The 13,495-nt window shown below is 40.8% G+C and overlaps 1 protein-coding gene across 1 annotated transcript in view; it reads left to right on the forward strand.

Moving 5' to 3' along the window:
• The first annotated feature begins 4,775 nt into the window (after positions 1-4,775).
• Positions 4,776-13,495, forward strand: part of PDS5B (PDS5 cohesin associated factor B) — a 205,320-nt gene continuing 196,600 nt past the window's right edge. Inside the window, exon 1 of the mRNA XM_004770808.3 lies at positions 4,776-4,920. The gene's annotated coding sequence lies outside the window, so the exon portion shown is untranslated. The remainder of the gene's footprint in view (positions 4,921-13,495) is intronic.

The following is a 13,495-nucleotide window of genomic DNA, read 5'->3' on the forward strand; positions in this document are numbered from 1 at the left end:
TTAAATTACATGCATGTTTCACATCCTATTTCAGTTGGGCCGCATGGATTTACAGTGTAAATAAATGCAATTTCCTACCATTAATCAAGCTCAGACCCATGTATTGCACACACGGCTGAGTGCTGACTGTGGCTAAAAGTAAATGGTCTTTACTTTGGCTGTTCTGCCTTAAACATTCAGAAATACTCAGTCAGCAGCTCAGACCTCGATCACAATGGTGACCTATGCTATTTGACTCCCAGGAAACCAAGGCAACTCTGCCCAGTGTGTATACTTACCCAAACGATATTTGATAACACACGCATACACACATTTCTTCAAAGAACCCAGAGAATTTTTCAGAAAAAAATAATTTTAGTATAATGTCCGCATAGGAGATCAGGTGTACCATTAGTTATTAGGTGGGTAAAAAGATGGTCTCGAATTCTCTAAGGAAAAATGTGTACTTAACAACTTGTAAGACAATTGACCTCTAAGACAATGTTCAAAAGAAAGTATTTTCTTTGCTTTAAGAAGAAAGTCAGAAAGAGACTGCCTTGGCTTATGTTAGCTAGCTCTGGTATTACCAAGTAGGCAAAGGTCACCTTCCCCTAATTTTCCCTTGTAGCCTCCTTCCCCTTCCAGCTCTTCTCCCTGTTTGGAAATCCCAGTGCCTTTCTCAGCTTTGTATCTCTTACATCTCTCCATAGAAAAGAAAATGATCTGTTATTGTGAGGCAGTAGAAGGGTGGGCTCAGAGGCACATGTGGTTTTCAGAAGTTTTCCAGTTGAATTTGGGATTCTTTCACTCTACTCCAGTTGAGAACCACTGCCCTGAGACCAGATGAATCTGGCATACCTCCAGGAATATTTGCATTTTTAAAGAGGGTCACAGGAGGGGCATCTGGCTGGCTCAGTAGAACATGTCACTCATGATCTTAGGGTCTTGAGTTCAAGCCCCACACTGGGCATACAGCTTACTCTTAAGAAATTAAATAATTAGGGGCACCTGGGTGGCTCAGTGGGTTAAGGCCTCTGCCTTCAGCTCAGGTCACGGTCCCAGGGTCCTGGGATCAAGCCCCTCCTTGGGCTCTCTGCTCGGCGGGGAGCCTGCTTCCTCTTCTCTCTCTCTCTCTCTGCCTGCCTCTCTGCCTACTTCCTCTCTCTCTCTCTGCCTGCCTCTCTGCCTACTTGTGATCTCTGTCAAATAAATAAATAAAATCCTAAAAAAAAAAAGAAATTAAATAATTAAGTAAGAATAAATAAAAGGATAAAAGGAATGGGCAAAATAGAACAATGTTTAAGGAATGCCGGGCTGGCTTATTTGGTAGAACATGTGACTCTCGATCTCAGGGTTGTGAGTTTGAGCCCCAGGTTGGGGGTAGAATTTACTTTAAAAAAATAAAAATAGGGGCACCTGGGTGGCTCAGTGGGTTAAGCCGCTGCCTTCGGCTCAGGTTGTGATCTCAGGGTCCTGGGATCGAGTCCCGCATCAGGCTCTCTGCTCAGTGGGGAGTCTGCTTCCCTCTCTCTCTCTGTCTGCCTCTCTGCCTACTTGTGATCTCTCTCTCAAATAAATAAATAAAATCTTTAAAAAAATAATAAAGAGGGTTACAGAGTGGGTACAGAGCTTAGTACAAGGAATTATTCATGGAGGGAGGAATTCTAGGCACCAGGAGCTGAGTTTTAGATGAGGGTGGAGGAGAAGAGCCTCTATGCTATTTTTCCATGATGGCTGCATCATGAATAAGGGTCTGACTTGAGAGTTTTGGAGAAGATTGGTTCAGTCTATCACCTGATTGCCTAATGCCTAAACATAACAAAGTTAATTTCCACTTGGCTTAGTCTGTACTAATAGATACTAATGGGCTAACAGGTTACCTTTTTCAAGTGATATAACTGCATTTCAACATGTTTTCTGGAGATCTAATGCTTTAACCTGAAGAATTAGACTGGTGGGAATTTTAGCACCATTGTAGGCTGGCAGGGGTCAGGTTTTCAGCTCGACTGGCCTTTGGGATGTACTTCAAATTGCACGGAATAATGCAGTCTCCTCATTTACTTACTAGCTGTCTAGCATGCTGTTGTATGATATATAGTTTGTTGTTTTTGGAATGAAATGATAAATGTGAAAGTAGAATAATATTCTGATCAGACAAGCCTTTCAGAAATTCTCTTCTGCCTTTTTTTTTTTTTTTTTTTCCTTTTGACGTACCCACACAGTTTCTTATAGCTCAGCATACTCCCAGGGCATTTTTTTAAAAGTCTTTTTTTTTTTTTTAAAGATTTTATTTATTTATTTGATAGAGTGAGAGATCACAAATAGGCAGAGAGGCAGGCAGAGAGGGAGAAGCAGGCTCTCTGCTTAGCAGGGGCTTGATCCCAGGACCAGGATCATGACCTGAGCCGAAGGCATAGGCTTCACCCACTGAGCCACCCAGGCACCCCCTCCCAGTGCATTTGAAAGTGATTCTGACTTGCATTATTTTTGCTATTCATATATTTCAATAAGTATGGTTGCTAACACTAAGAACTATATTTTCAAAGGAGTACATTCATATGTCAGCATCTGCTGACATGCTTCCTACCACATCCTTCAAGGTTCAAGTGTCCCCCAGATAGGGTAGGGTGGATAGTCAAGACTATATGATTTCTGGCTTCAGGTGGGGAATACCAGAGATTTCAGAAACCACATTCTAGTGTAGTAAGGCTAATATAGTTGTGTAGCAGGGTACTGTAGAGGAGTATTCATAATGCACTGGGGCAATGTAGGTGTTTTTAGGGTTGTTCATATTAACTATGTGCATTCTTGATGTCTTTCAACTTCCTAATTCCCTTAACCTCAGCTTTATACCTTACCAAAAAAACCCAAAAAACAAAAAACCCCCACAAAAGGTCCTCATAACACAAAATGAGTAACGTGGTAGGCAGAATAATAGCCCCCAAAGATCTCTCTGTCATCTTCCTTGGAACACGTGAATGTATTAGTTTATATGGCAAAGGGGAATTAAGGTTGCAAATCAAATTGAGGCTTTAATCATATGACCTTAAATTAGGCAGTTATCCTGTATTACTCAGGTGGACCGAATATAATCACAAGGGTCCTTAAAAAAGAATGGAGGCAGAAGGAGAAAGAAATGTAACAATGAAAACAGGGTCAGAGGGTTGCTGCCATGCTGACTGTGAAGACGGAGAAGTGGGGCAAGAGATAAGCAATCCGATCAACCTCTAGTAGATGGAAAGGCAAGTAAATGGATTCTTCCCTAACCCTCCAGAAAGGAACATAGCTGAGCCAACATCTTGATTTTAGCTCAGTTAAACCCCTGCCACTCCTCAGAACTACAGAACTGTAACGTATTTTTATTGTTTTAAGTCACTGACTTTGTGGTAATTTGTTACAGCAGCACTAGAAAACTAATACAGCTGGTGACTGGGTTTGTGGTTCTTTATAATCAAAGATAATTCTCCTAACCAAGTCTGTATAAAATCAGCATTTTTTTTTTTTTTACATCATTCCACATAGTTCCTCTTTCTCTAACTAGACAGCAGTGACAACTAATTTTTGAATGGTTTATGTTCTTAACCATCTTAAATGATGCCACATCCAATTATATTTCTCCTGATGAATTACAACTTGGTTATTTTTTGGGACCTTATTTTTATTAGATCAGTCTTAAGTTCACAGCAAAATTCAGAGGAAGGTACAGAAATTTACTGCATACACCTTGCCCCCACACTTGGTTATTTTTTAAAGCTCCAATCACAGAAGTGTTTGGGGCTTTAAAAACACCAATTTGTAAAACAACAACAACAACAACAACAACAACAACAACAAAACACTTATTGTTTGAAGACCAAAGTCTGATTCCAGTTTTCCTAAATAGTGTTGCTGTAATGAAGGTTTATATTACCAATTTCTGTAAATCCATTTGCTGTTGTGTAAAACATTTTTTTTTTTTTTTTTTGGTTAGAAACTAAGCTTCTTTGAGGCCTTAATTTCCCCCTCTCTCTGTCCTAATAGTAATTACCAGATCAACTCTTAATACACTCCTCCAAAGCTGCGGGAAGGAGGAGCGGCCCCATCTGGGGGGTAAAGGGGTTTAGAAACTTAACTCCTGGAAGGCATCTTCGCGGTATTCAGATTATTTCTCCCTCCAATAAGGAGGGAGAAACTGATAACAAAACAACTGACAACAAAACAAATGAGTGAAATGCTTTGTTACAGGTTGAATCCCTGTGTCCTCCTCCCCACCTGCCGCTTAGACAGTTCCTCAGAATGGGAAAGCTTGGATTAAGTAGAGAGGTCATACACACAGCGTAGAAAAAACTATTTGATGGTATTTTGAGATGACTAGGTAAGAGTTACCAAACAAAGTGCAAAGAAGTTAATACCAGTTTCACGTACGTGGCACATCAGTACTCAATTTTAGCGTCTTTAAAAAATATGCAACTTCTATCTCCAAAGTTAGAGATATTAGAGATATGCACCAATTTATGTGGTTTTCGGCAAAAATCAAGGAAGCCGCAGAGGGAGAGAAAGCATTGACAGCCGCAAGTCTCGCTAACACCGCGGCCACCGCGGCGGCGTGCCTGTGTGGCTGCGTGCGCGCGCGATGGGGCGGGGCGGAGTTGGGCGCGCGCGTGGGGACGGAGCGGGGCGGGGGGAGCCCAGAGGGCGGGCGGGCGCGCGCCCGGGGCTGTCTGGCCGGCAGGGGGCGCTGCGCACCCACGCCGCGCACTGCCTGCCCCCGGGTGCTGTCCGCGGCGGTTCGATTGGAGCAGCCGCCGAAGAGCGCTTGGCGCCATTTTGAAGCGGAGAGGAGGAGGAACGGCCGGGCTGGCTGCGGAAGGGGAGGGGGGGGAGGAGGCGATTGGATGCGGCGGCGGCGGCGGATCCCGGAGAGCAGCGGAGTGAGAGGAGTAGCGAGTCGGAAACCCGGAGGTAGGAAACAATTCAGTTAACGGAAAGAAAATGTCTCTCTTCTCTGATCGCCGTGCTCCATTTTTCAGCGCCCGCCACCTCGGCTGTGTCTGTGGCGGGGCTCAAGCGCCGCCCGCCTGGCAGCCGAGACTCGCTTCCCGGCATCGGGGGCTGCAGCCGCCGGCTGCCTGGCGGCGGCCCGGGCCCGCAGGAGTGGGGCGCGGGCCGGGGGCGTGGGCCGGGCTGCGCGGTGGGGGTGGGGAGGGCTCCGCGCCCGGGCGCGCTCCCTCCACGCCGCGGGCTCAGTCACAGCCTCGGGAAATTAAACTTGCCGCCCTGGCCCCAGCCGGGGCGCCCGCGGCTGCGGCGGCGGCGGCGGGCCGCGGGCGGTGACCTTGCGCGCGGGCGGGGGTCCGCGCCCCGCAGCCGGGTCGCCCGCGCCCCGCCGCCGCCGCCCCTCCCCCCGCGTCCCGGCCGGCCGGCGGCTGTTTCCCGGGCGGCAGGCGGGCGGCGCGGTGCTCCTGTTGAATCCTCCCGCTGGCGGGTTTTCCCCCTTCCGGGCGAGGGGTGGGGAGCGCGGGTCGGGGCTGCACCCCGGGCTGCGTGCGGGCCTCGGGCGCCCTCGCCCCTCCGCCGGGTCCCCGCGCGCCTCGCCCGCGCCGCCCAGCCTTTGCTCCGGGCGAGGAAACGGGCTGCTAGAGTGACATTTTTACACTGTTACTTGCGCGTCGCCGGAGATAAAGCGCGCTAAACGCGCTCTCGGAGCTGGTGCTGGGGGAACCGGAGGACCTGGTGGAGGAAGAGCTCCGCGCTGGCTGGAAGGGCTCCTCCCGGCCGACGGCCGGGCTCTGGCTTTCCTTTAGGAAGCCTCGGAGTTGGAATGACAATGAAAATGGTGTGCGGTTGGAGATAGTTGACGTTTTTGCGCTCAGTTAGGTTAGTGACACTTGAAGTTTTTGGTCAGAAGGAAAATCTTGCACGTTGTTGCTGCTGCTGTTTTTTGGTGCACACGTTCAAGCTACGCCAAGCAGAGGTACAGTTATTTTGAGGGAATGAATCTGAACCCTGAAATGCAGCGCCTCGCCTTCTGACTTGATTATGTTACTGCCTACCATCCCGGGGACCGTGTAAACTCAGGGAAGGGCTCGGAACAGCAGTTCGCTACTCTCTCAACTCGTTTTAACGTTTTAAGAATCCTCACTAGCCCAGTAAAAGGGAACCCTTTATTTTGCTTTGAAGAATATACTATGAACGCTATTTTATTTTCAACTTTTTTTTTTTTTTTATGAAATGATGGATGGGTAGGGCTGTCCTGAACGACTCTACTCTTATTAAATAGTTTCGGAAACTTCGGATACAGCCTTTAATTTCCAAGGCTGGTCAGGGTCTTGAGTGAGTTGGGAGTCTTCTCCTGTCTTCCTAGTAAGAGTGTGATTATATATGAGGTGAGCTGTAAATAAATTACAATTATTTAAAACTTGAATGGATATACAATCATTGTTCTCAACTTAACACACGTAAAGTTCCAAGATAGAACATTGTATTAATTCACGTACCACTTACATAAAAGAGTTAAAAAAAATAGAAAAGTGTGATATTAAGCAAAATAAAGGCTAAAAAGGGCACGTCTTATCTATGCAGTACATTTGTCAAAGATGTTAGCATTTTTAGGGACAGTAAGATGAGCATTCCTATTGTGTATGCAGGTCAGTTTGTGGAACAATTAATCTTGTATCACCTGGTGATAGCAGAAAACCTAATTAAAATTTATAGTGGTGAGTATGTAGGTGAAAGTTTCAACTTGGGATGTCTTACGTTAAGATAGATTTATTCTCAAAAACTTAACTATAAAAAACACGTCTTCAATCAGAACATTACTCTCTGGAAATTTTACAAATACGTATAGGAAAAGTGCACTTTAGACATTCTTTGATTACTGAAGTACCTGAAGTAGTGCTTTTTTTTTTTTTTTTTTTTAACGGTTTAAAAAATTATTTTTCCGGGTGGCTGTTACTTTAAGGTGTGAATATTTTAAATGAGCAAGTAATGTTCTAATTGGCACCTCTCTCCCCCCCCCTTTATTTGAAAAGAACTTTTGTGCCCTTTCTTATTTTCTCCTTTTTTTGAGATTGATTCTCCTTGTATTAGCTTTGTTTTTACAGCAGCTTTTGTTTCCTTACTGTTGATTTTATTCCTCTCTAGTTATATCTGTCTTTTCCCTCACTTTTCCTGGGAATTACCGGAGATAAGGTGATGATAGTGATGCTTGTTGTTAAGAGATGTCATGCAATGTTACTAAGCTTATTTGACGGGTAGTCTAACTTGGCTGTTGGATAAAAGTTGCTTTATTTTTAAATTTATTCAAAAATTGTTCTGCAGCTTAACTAGATCCAAAGAGTAACATTTTGAGGACTTGGCTTTATCAATAATTTGTTAAGCCTAAAATAAAGTGATACCCTGTATTAGGACTTATTCTGTGAAGAATGAAATTGTAGAATATACCCAAAACTTAGTGTGGAGGGGACTATTTTGGGAAGTTGTTTTTCCCTCTTGAATTAGGATTGTCCTGGGCGCCTGGGTGGCTCAGTGGGTTAAGCCACTGCCTTCAGCTCAGGTCATGATCTCAAGGTCCTGGGATCGATTCCCGCATCGGGCTCTCTGCTCAGCAGGGAGCCTGCTTCCTCCTCTCTCTGCCTGCCTCTCTGCCTACTTGTGATCTCTCTCTGTCAAATAAAGAAATAAAATCTTAAAAAAAAAAAAAAAAGAATTAGGATTGTCCTTTGGCTTCCTCATTGCTACTTTTTTGGATCATGTGTGCCTACAATTATCAGGAGAACTCAACTGTGATTTGGCTTGGATGACAAGTACTGTAAATAAGAAAACAATAAATTTATGTCTCCTTTGTGTTAGCTATAAGGGAACTTAAAGATGGTCATCAACTCACAATATGCATGAGAAATTAGGTTCAGATTTTAATTTAATTGATTTATCCAGAATCACAGCCCTGTTTGTGTGGTGGAATTGGGGTAATTCTGTTTCTTGTGGAAGCTTAAAATCTTCAACATGGTATTGTTTAATTCAGGATTTAAGTGATATTAGAAATTACTGCCAGGTAGCATGTTATTCTTCATTACCTTCGCCCTTCTTTTCATTCATTCAGTCACGAAATAAAGTTTCAAGGTTAACCATCTATTTTGAGTCTGGTTTTAATAATTTTTATCCAGGATTCAGTCCACTTCAGTTGTCTTAGAAGATAACCTCTTGCATGTCTTTCTCCTCTGGAGAAAGGGGCTTGATGTTTCATTGTGCATTGTTACTCGACATGGCATTTATTTATTTTTTCTGAAACTTGTAAGCCAGAGTAATTTTAAGGTTAATATTAAACTTTACTTTGTTATAAGATGTATGTATGTGTATGAATGTGTTTTTTGTATTTTTTTTTTTTTCATTTTTAAACTCCATTTGCTGTACAAGTCATTTGTCACTTCCAGTTCAAATAGATATTTGGAGAAAATCGTATTTAGTTTGAGTATTCCTGTTTGGAAATGTTAGAAATTCCAAAAATAGTTAGTTTAAAAATAAGCCCAGTAATTTCTTCAAGAATGTACTTTTTAAGCGTATTTAAGAAGCTGCCAAATGGTTCGCAGTTCTGACTCCTCCGTGTGTAGAAGTCAGCTCTTCGTCACATTGTAATGCTGTCAACCTGATTATAACCATTTTCCCCAATATGTGGAAAAGATTTTAGCCTTTTCTCACTAATTAGTTCAAAAATAGGGTAAGTTTGCTGCTTTGAGGCTGTAATTGTTTTAATTGGCAGGGATGATCATGCACAGTGAGAAAATTATGAAGGTTAAACTTGGATGAACAAAATTTAGTTGTTAAAGGAAATCTTAAAGTCATTAATCTAAGATATTTAAAAGATCCATAAGAGTTATTGTGTTCTAATGATTAGAAATTAATAAGAAGCGGTAATTAGAAGTACTTGGCTTGGTTGTAAAACTTATAAGTGGCTAAAGGGGAGTGGAGGAAGACTGATTAAAGCAGGAAGTATCTTTAAAGGGCATGACTTGGAAGTACTCCTCTAACCTGCCTCTCCATTCTACAGAGAATGCTCTAACATGATTTAGGTAAAATGAACAAATATTATGTTTGCATATACATGGAGTACCAGAGATGATGCAATAAAAAGGACTAAGATCTTGCCCTATAGAAGTTTAGAGTAGTGGTTGGTCACCTGCACCAAGGTGGTGAGAGCTGAGAAATCAGACAATAAGATTCCTCCTGTTAAGTGATTCTGCATGGGGCAAGCCTTCATCCTCTTTGGGAATAATAGAAATTGCTCTTTATGTGGGAGAGCGAAATAGACTAGATATAAAATAGACTAGATATAAAACTGATAGGAGAAGGAGAGGATATTATAATCATAAGGATTGTCTCTCTCTAGGAGAGGATGGTTAGGGCCCCAACAGGAAATGAGAGTTAAAGTTTCCTTGGGCAGTGTAGGGATTCTTTTTCTCATTTTTCATCTCAGAGGTGATTTTAGAGTGAAGAGATTTTAAAGAAAAACCCCAGATATAGATCCAGAGTATATTTCCAAAATATGTCCTCTACTAGCTAAAATTCCCATCAGGCAATTTTAGTCAGCCTTTAGATATTGAGATGGAGTAGGGTGAGTGTGTGGACAGTTGATGGTGAGAGTAGCGGTTAAGGTTGTGGGGATTAGAGGACTTTGTATGTCTTCAGTTAAAAGTTGTACATGTATATGGTGGAAAAAAAACCTTCTGATGGTACAGAGAAGTAAAAATAAAAGCTATTTTTTCTGTTCTCTCAAAAGATAATTCACTCTTAGCAGTTTCCAGAAAGTTTACTTTTCAAAAAGTTTATACAAATAGTATTATGTTATACTGTTTACCTTATTTAATTGCAGTTTACTTTTTGCTTAATGTTACAGAGCTATTTTCCTTTTGGCACATATAGATCAACATAATTAAAATGATTAGAATATTTTATTATATGGATATGTAATTAATAATTTTTTTGTTTTGACTTCTTTTTGAGTGGTATTTAGGTTGTAACAGTTTATACTAACCAGGGGTATGTGAGTATGCTTGTTTCATGTTCACCAACATTGGTGAAAAAAAGTTTAATAAAAACTTTATGCTTTTTGCCAATTTGATAAGTGAAATTTTTATCTTGTTTTGGGTTTGCATGTCTTTGATTATTAGTAAGGGAATTTTTTTTTTTTTTGGTATGATTATTGGGCAGAGGTTCCTTGTAGCACATACTTTAGATTAAGTAGCTTAATTTACTTGACTCCTTCTCTCCCTACCTCCATCTGAAATGAACTGAGAGAGGTGCAACTTTTAAAGAGGAATGATATTTTAGAGACTGGCACCTGGAGGGATACATTGCTGTGAATGGAGAGACTACAGTGCTAGACTTTGAACTAGGAAGGGCAAAATTGAGGGTATTGATAGCCCTTAACTTGGTGTTAACAATATATATAAAGGCAGGAAGGGAGATTTGAGAGTCAGGGCAAATAAATTTTGTATAGGGTCAGCTCTGTCTTCTACTATCTGCTTGTCTCACTACTCCCCCTTCTCACTCTCAACTGTCATTTCATTTTTATTTATACTGTCATTTGGTTTGCTTCTCTTCCCTGGCTGGGGTGGCAGTCTTTTTTTTTTTTTTTTTTTTTTTTTTTAAGATTTTATTTATTTACTTGACAGAGAGAAATCACAAGTAGATGGAGAGGCAGGCAGAGAGAGAGAGAGGGAAGCAGGCTCCCTGCTGAGCAGAGAGCCCGATACGGGACTCGATCCCAGGACCCCGAGATCATGACCTGAGCCGAAGGCAGCGGCTTAACCCACTGAGCCACCCAGGTGCCCTGGGGTGGCAGTCTTGATCTTATTATTCCGATAGTTCCTCCAGACATAAGGGACACTTAGTTTTAATTATAAGAGAAACTGATTTTGCTTCAAACCAGTCAAAGAGAGAGGATGTTATTTCTAACATCCTTTACATCTGTTTTCTGGTCTTTTATAATACTTCTCTATAGTTGATATTCTACTAGGATGTAAGAGGCTGAACTCTATATAAATCTGGGATGTCGACAAGACTACATGGGTTTTGTTTCTATTTAATCCCTAGATACTACCCTTACCTGCAGCTTTATTATATTTTATTTTTTTAAATGAAATTAAAATTTTCCTTGTAGCCTTAGGAGTTGATTGGTTTAAAGGGCTCTTGCCGGTCACCGGGATTCCCTCCCACTCCCCCCACCTCCCCCTACCCCCCACCCAGAGATAACTATGTAGAGGTGATGTTAATTAAGTTGAATGTAGCAATGTTTTCACAGTGCATATGTATATCAAAATATTAGGTTGTATACTTAAATACAACTTATACAGTAATTTAAAAGAAGGCAGAATAAAGTATTTTCTTATAAAGCCCATTGGTGAGCTTTATAAGTTAGATTATTTCCAGTGTTTACTGTTACAAAAATTCTGCACTGAGCAACATCGTACATACATCATTTTTGTACATAATGCAGTTGTATCTGTAGAATAAATTCTTAGAAGTGAAATTGCTGGGTCAAAGAATCTAGCAGGTATAATTTTGACAGAAATTAAGTTGTGTTTCATGGAGGTAGTAACAGTAATGTATGTGTGAGAATACTTGTTTCCCTATACTCGTGTCAACACAGTGTATGATCAAACTTTTTGGATTCTTGCCAATATGATAGGTGAAAAGTGGTATCTTAGTGTAGTTTTAATTAATGTTTCTCTTACCAGTGAAGCTCAATGTCTTTTCATATGGCTAAGAGCCATCTTATTTTTTTTTCCTGTGAACTGTCTGATCTTAATCTTTACCTAATTTTCTGTCCATTTCTTTAATTTCTCTTTAGTCCATGTACCATTGGTTGGTTTACTAAAAGTAACCATGACTTTCTTGTTTGCCTGCATTTGCCTTCTGACACGTCTCTCTGCTTCCACCTTCATTCTCTTCTAGGCTATCTCTTATACTGTTAATGGAGTGATATTTCTAATCACAAATTTGAATGTGCCATTTCCTTGCTTAAAACTATTCAGTGGCTCTTCATGGTCTCTATATTCTAAAAACTTTAACATTGCTTTTATACCTACCTACCTTGCCAGCATGTCTTGTCACTTTCTCTTGGGCTTTCTAAACTCCCCCAAACACTGAATTGTTCAGACCTTCCTATTGTATTAGACCCTTTGTCTCTGTGTCTTTTTGTGCAGTATTTCTCTGCTTTAATGGTCCATTCCTGCTTGTCCACATATCCAGACTCCTGCTTTTCATCCTCCACCTAATAGAAAGGCTTTTCTGATATCTGACTCTTCTTTTGGGCGATTATGTGGTGCTTTTTTCTCCTTTTCACAAGATCATCTGTATACCTCTATAATGGAAACTCACATGTTAATGTGTTTTATTTCTTGCCTTAGGTGGTTAACCTTCGAGGGTATGAACTTTTAGTTATTTTGGAACCTAGCATAGTGTTTAGCACATAGTAGATGATAAATATTTACTGAATACACATAAATATGTGTGTATATATGCATATACACACACACTAAATATACATCTGGACAACCCAAGATTTAGGGAAAAAAAGGAAAATTAATACAGTGAGTTCACAAATTCTTTTTTAAATTTTGTATTTGATTTATATCAAGATGTAAACTAAATACAAAAAAAGTACAGATATTAGTTGTTGCTCACTTTGATGAGTTGTGACAATTATATCCATGTAACCAATACCCAAAAGATAATATTGAGCATTTTCGTCATCCCTGAAGGTTCCCTGGTTGCCTTTTCAATTCAGTTCCCTCTCCTGCAAGCACTCTGATTTCTAACAGCATAGATTAGCTTTGTTCTTTGTTCTGTGTACTGTTTTGCATCTAGCTTCTTTGGTTAACGTATATATCCAGGTTTATTCATGAAGTTGAACATACTAGTTTTTCTTTTTATTGCTGAGTTGAATTTCATTGGATGAGTATACCAAAGTTTGTTTATTTTTTAAAATTTATTTGAGAGAGAGAGAGAGAGAGAGAGAACACAGAGGGAGACTGATAGGGAGAAGCAGACTTCCTCATGAGCAGAGAACCAGACGTGGGGCTCAATCCCGGGACCCTAAGATTAGGACCCAAACTGAAGGCAGACAGTTAACTGACTGAGCCATCTAGGTGCCCCCCACCCAATTTATCTTTTTAATGTTGATGACATTTGAGTTGTTAAGAATAAGGCCTATATGGATCTTCTTGCAAACAGCTGTTTTCATTTCTCTTGAGTAAATATCTAGGAAGGGAATTGTGAGTTTTTCAAAGTAATTTTCCATTTTATACTCCCACCATGAATATATGAGAATTTTAGTTCCTGTATGTTCTTGTCAGCATTTGAAAAATCAGTCTTTTAAATTTTAGCCATTTTAATTGGTATGAAATGGTTTCTCACTGTGGTTTTATTTTGGATCTCCTTGGTGGCTGATGATGTTGAGCAATTTTTCATGTAGTTATTGATAGCGTATTTTCTTTTGTAATGCCTCTTCAAGTTTTCTGCACATTAAAAAATTGTT

The sequence above is a fragment of the Mustela putorius genome, unplaced genomic scaffold, assembly GCF_011764305.1.
Source record: "Mustela putorius furo isolate JIRA1106 unplaced genomic scaffold, ASM1176430v1.1 tig00003942_pilon_pilon_pilon, whole genome shotgun sequence".
NCBI lineage: Eukaryota > Metazoa > Chordata > Mammalia > Carnivora > Mustelidae > Mustela > Mustela putorius.